This window comes from Oratosquilla oratoria, chromosome 2, assembly GCF_046742065.1.
Source record: "Oratosquilla oratoria isolate Oo_2021 chromosome 2, ASM4674206v1, whole genome shotgun sequence".
NCBI lineage: Eukaryota > Metazoa > Arthropoda > Malacostraca > Stomatopoda > Squillidae > Oratosquilla > Oratosquilla oratoria.
Window position 1 is genome coordinate 64,971,149 of NC_134778.1, and position 6,193 is coordinate 64,977,341.

At 35.9% G+C, this 6,193-nt stretch overlaps 1 protein-coding gene across 1 annotated transcript in view; it reads right to left on the reverse strand.

The window, feature by feature from the left end:
* The window catches only part of LOC143039710 (uncharacterized), an 11,764-nt gene extending 7,787 nt beyond the window's left edge, over positions 1-3,977 (reverse strand). The window contains exon 1 of the mRNA XM_076209953.1: positions 3,791-3,977. The gene's annotated coding sequence lies outside the window, so the exon portion shown is untranslated. The remainder of the gene's footprint in view (positions 1-3,790) is intronic.
* Between the last annotated feature and the right edge of the window lie 2,216 nt (positions 3,978-6,193).

Consider the following 6,193-nt stretch of genomic DNA (forward strand, 5'->3'; position numbering starts at 1 on the left):
CCACCCTCTCCCCTTAGCACATGTACATCCTTAACTCTTCCTATCATAATCCTATTTACCACTACATAATCCATTAGCGCTCTATCTACCACCCTTCCCTCCACCACCCTCTCCCATGTGTACTTATGCTTGACTTTCTTCTGAAACACTGTATTTGCTATCATCAACTCTCTTTCTAGACACATTTCCACCATCAACTCTCCATTATGATTCTTTCCTGGAACTCCACATTTCCCAACCACACCATAGATTGGATCATTTCCTACCCTAGCATTAAGGTCTCCCAGTACTATTACATTGACATTTCTTCCTAAATCATCTATGCACTCATTTAAATCTATCCAAAAGGCCTCCCTTTCTTCTACACTCTTCTCACTGCCAGGCCCATATGCACTTACAAAGACCCACATCTCCTTTCCCAGTTTCACCTTCATCCACATTATCCTTGAGGAAACCTCCTTCCACTCCACTACACGTTTACCTATCTCTTCACTTACTAGAATAGCCACACCTTCCCTCCCTCGCCCTCTCTTCACTCCTGATAACCTCCCACTTACACTCCCAAACATACGCTCACCCTTTCCTTTCAACTTAGTTTCACTCAAAGCCAACACATCCATCTTTCTTCTCACAAACATACTACCTATCTCTTCCCATTTACTCTCATCTGTATCATATCGACGCACATTAAAAGACCCAAACCTTAGGGTGCTGGTCCGAAAACTCCCAGACCCTCTTATGCCTTTACATTTTTGTTTAGGAATGTCCCCTGTGGGGCTACAAGGAGAAGGATGCCTAGTCCCTCTCCCCGTCCCTTTCTTCTCGCCTCTTACGATCCAAGTGGGAATACTTGATGGCAGTATTCTTTTCCCCCACAACAGGGAATTCCCCCACCATAGAAAAAGAATACTCAGAGAAATGGTACAGGACAGCAACAAGGGGTTGGGGGACAGCATAACGGAGGGACAGTCGTAGTATAAAAGTGTCATCATTTCTCTATGAACAGAGTTTTCCTCTATCATAGACAAAATTATGTGTGACTCTGGTCCGTAGGGGCGCCCCATATATACCCTAAAGTATCAACTGCATGCTACTTTGCCACAATAACAAGCAGCCAATACCCCAGACAACACAATTACACAGAACAACTACATTTTTTACTGACTGAACAGTGCGACATCTTTCCATATACATGGAAAGAATTACAGTGGTATGTGGCTTGATGACCTGACCCTACCAGATCTCCTTAAGGGAGGGGGAGGGGGAGAGGGAGGGGGAGGAGTAGGGGGGGTCGGGGCAGTAGGCGATGCGAGAGGGGTGGACATAATCCCACCTGTGATGAGCAATAGCTCATCGAGACATGTGAGAAATAATCCCACCAATGGTGGGATTATGTCCACCCCTCTCGGATCGCCTACTGCCCCGACCCCCCCTACTCCTCCCCTCCCTCTCCCCCTCCCCCTCCCTTAAGGAGATCTGGTAGGGTCAGGTCATCAAGCCACATACCACTGTAAGTCTTTCCATGTATATGGAAAGACGTCGCACTGTTCAGTCCTTAAAAAATGTAGTTGTCCTGTGTTCTGTGTAATTGTGTTGTGATTAATGTAATTATTTTGATAATGACTCCTTGAAGTCGAAACGTCGAATTTGTTATTAAAATGGATAACTTTGGACAATTGATTTTCGATCACCCTCCCAAAGTCAGAACTACAGTGAGAATTGAAAATATCAGAAAGATAAATAATTGTGACAATGCTGGGGTGTTTAACTCAGTGTATATATATATATATATATATATATATATATATATATGTGTGTGAGTGTGTATATATATGTATATATATATATGTGTATATATATGTGTGTGTATATATATGTATATATATATATGTATATATATATAATATGTGTGTGTTTATATGTATATATATATAAATATGTATATATATACATATATATATATATGAATATGTATATGCATATGTATATATATATATATATATATATATATATATATATATATAGATATATATATATATATATATATATATATACACATATATATATATATGTACACTCTGAGGAAGTCCTTTCAGGACGAAACGTTAGAAATAAAAACTCCAACGGTTTCTGGTGTTTACCTCACCACCCTTCCACTCATTCTGTCTTACGTACTTCAACATATATATATATATACATAAATACATATTTGTATACATATATATATACATATATACATACATATATATACACATAAACATATATATACATATATATATATACATATATATATACATATATATATATACATATATATATATATATATGTATATATGTAAACATATATATACATATATATGTACATACATATACATATATATATAGATATGAATATATACACACACATATATATATATATACATATATACATATGTATATATATATACATATATATATACATGTATATATATATATATATACATATATATATATATATATATATATATTTATATATATATTATATATTAGAAAATAATCATGTTTAATTCTTTTTTAATGGTTCGCACTAAGGGCTGTACCTTGGAGTATGCGGTTTCCGCAGGGTCACGTGATCTCATTAAAGAAATTGACATATTGGAAAAAGTACAATGGTGAGCCACAAAACTGTTTCCAGACATCAGAAATATATCATCCGTAAATAGACTAAAATATATTAATCTATTTTCCCTAAAAAACCTAGATTCACGGGTGATTTGATACAGGTTTTTAATAATATATATATATATAAAGTGACAACATCAAAAGTGACGAAATTTTCACACTGAATGCGAATCAAAAAAGAAATAATGATCTCAAACAGTCAGGAAGTAGATTTAATTTTGAAGTGGGTAGAAAAAAAACTTCGCTAACCGTTTAGTTAATGAATAAACTTCCTGCAGAGTCAGTGCATTGTGTTACAGTTCCAAGATTTAAGATTCACTTAGATAAACACCTAAGGAATATGCTATGATACCTGCCATTTATTTGATTTTAATAATTTATTTATTATAATTTGTTTAACTTTGTATTATAAGTTATTACCATCTGTTTATCAATTATCATTATTTTATTTTATTTATTCATTTTGCGTCCGACCTAGTTATGGATCAAAAGTTCTGTCGGCATGCTCCGGCTTTGTAATCCTTTGTGAAAGGAAAGCAAATGGGAGTGGGAAAGGGTGGATGTTTTGGCTGGTTATCTCCTGTACAAGTGGGAAGAAGTCTTTGGTGTATCGATATAGACAGATATAACCTCCAGGATAATAACAAGAATACATGCATTGACACTCAGTGCCCTGCAGGCTATATTGTCTGGGCCAGGTAAAAGTTTCTCAACTGTAATATTTAGAGGGTATTCTAGTTGTTTGCGAAAAAAAAAAGTAATTGGGTCGGTAAATGTGCGTGCACACGTAAAACAAGTGTTTCAAGATGGCAAAATGAAATGAGTATGTCTTTTTTTTCTTCATTCTTCTCTTCTCCGATCTTCCGAAGAAGTTTCGTATTCATGACGCACTGGTGTGGTGGCTAATGGTGCACCATAATTGAGGAGAAAATATTGCATGTGTAACACAGATTATCCGTATAGATGGGAAGTACACCAGAATTATATTTCACACCTTCAGCATAACTTATTAAAACGGAAGGGGAAAATAAATCTTGTTTGAAAGTAATATATTTTCCAGAAGGGGCGATGCGGAAAGAGAAACCGACACGGGTTTGATGAAGAATAATACGTTGTTTGAAATACTTACATTTTTCTTGTGAGGGTTGCGTTGTGTTAAGAGAGGGCCTTGTAGGTTAATTTTTTTTTATTAATGGGATGGATATAGCTCTTACCGAGCACAGATCTACTGGACAACTACGGGAGCTTGCGAGTTGCGATGATGGCCATGCCTTACCACTTTTCCTAAGCTCCGCCCACATGTCCTTCAGCCTCGCAGCTCGTGTAGTGGTTCGTCCTGGAATATCCATCTCCACCCGCTATCACATCTTCCACGTACAACAGAAACACTTCAGCATAACCTATACAAAGAAAATAATTTCTTAACATAAGATTAAGCATGCACTTCCATATAAGATACGGTCAGGTCTACTGTAGATTCCATACTCGCTAGTACATGACGTCACGGGATCATATGCAAGGATGTATACGTCATCAGGAGATTTCACCATGTTTCCACATAAAAAACTCAATAAAGCTAGATTGCCACAAAATGAGAGGTATGAAACTATCACCAAATATTGTAAGTGTCATGTCTATCGTCCTGGAAAACTGATGATAGAGTGCAGCTCTTGTAAACAATGGTATCATAACAACTGTGTAAATCTGTCTGTGCATGATGTCAGGGAAATGTGCACAGATGACGCTTACACTTGCCCTCAATGTAGGAATGATTGAGAATTGTGCTGCAAATAAAAATAAAGTGTTTTTACCAGTAGAGATTTTCCACCTACATGTATAGGCCTACATGTATTTTGATTGTGCTGCTGTAAACAAGAATAAGTTATTTTCCACATATATGTATATTAATATTGAGATTTTCCACATACATGTATTTTGATATTGTTCTGCTGTAAATAAAAATAAGACCATTTTTATATAAAAAAAACTCAAGTCTCTTGTCTTTTCCTAGCAGTTCAAACTTTTTTAATGTAAAAAACGTCCACCCAGTAATAGTAATATATTTATATATTATATAATTCATCATTCCACGTGAATTTTTTTTTTATAAAGTTTTAATATTTTAATTTTCTTCCATAAAAGAAGCTTGAAGTCTAATATTGCGTTTTATTTGGGCCTCTGAATGTCTTCCGTCACATCGGACTTCAGAAACTTCCGAAAATACCCGACATTGCCTGAAGTGATAACAGCACAAAAACGTGACGTCATCTACTAGCGAATATGGAATCTAGACCTGACCTATAAGATACGTATACAAGGAGGGAATGGGACCTTTCGCAGTGAGCAAATTGATACCAGACACCGCCAGATTTTGTAATTCTAGCCGGAAAATAAATACTTTTTGGGGCAAGTTTTATAACCTTACAGAGGTGTATCGTTGTACATTATTGTGTCTGAAATTTAAGTCAATTAATTTCATGATTGCAAACGGCATATAGCATTGTTTGAGCCTCTATTTATATTCACAGATGATATTCGTAAAACAGCCTATAATTGTATCAAGCCAAGCAATTTGTCATTTTCTACCGACTTCAATGGACGTATACTGATATATACTTTCATTTGAATGCACCAAGCCATAGGCAAATCCATGTAATGTATCGAAAATATAATCTTGCTTCGAAGACTTATTTTTTTCGGTACGATAAACTTTGTCTTAAGTTATTTATATTTTTTTAATCTGACGTGCAGTTTGCCACGGCACACGTAAAATTAGTCATATTTGTTTAAAAATAGCTCCCAGCAGATCTAAGAGGCTATTCTTTACAAAAATGTCGTTAACTTCGTACGTCCGCCACCACTGTTGTTATTTTTTATCTCACCGATTATCTTCATATACAGGACGTGACAGTGATATCCATTATTTTTCAACACTCTCAGATAAAATGCACAAACTGAAATCAACATCATCTTATTTTTACTGCTCATAGTTACTTCAGTAAAAATAATTACCTATTTTTAGTTTTACCTTATAATTAAATTAACAAAGCCTTATCACACACCAGTAAGTAATAATTATAACATTATGAGTCATGTTTTTAATTTTAGATACATTTATGCTGCAATTTATGGCGTATCTTTTTTTAAATATCGGTTTCCAAATTAGCTAAGTCACCCCTTTGCCTCGTGAAATCCGAGACAATTGAAAATTCTAGCGCTAATAGGAATCTACGAGCCTGACTGCGAAAGGTCTCATTGTTTTCATATTTATCAGGGGATATAAACATTATCGGCTGAAAGAAACCTGCACAGCGAAGCTATAGCGATAATCCCATACCACACTCCTAGTCATATGGCCATTTCCCGAAGGTTGGGTGTGGTTTGAATTTTCCGCCAAAATCATCAGATATTTAAAATTCCCGGCTCTGTGCAGGCATGCGCATTGTCGACTCCACCTCCCCCTCCCTACCCCCTTCCTTCTTAGCCGGCTCGCTTGAGTCATCACTTCTAGCGCGGAAACGGGACTGAGTGG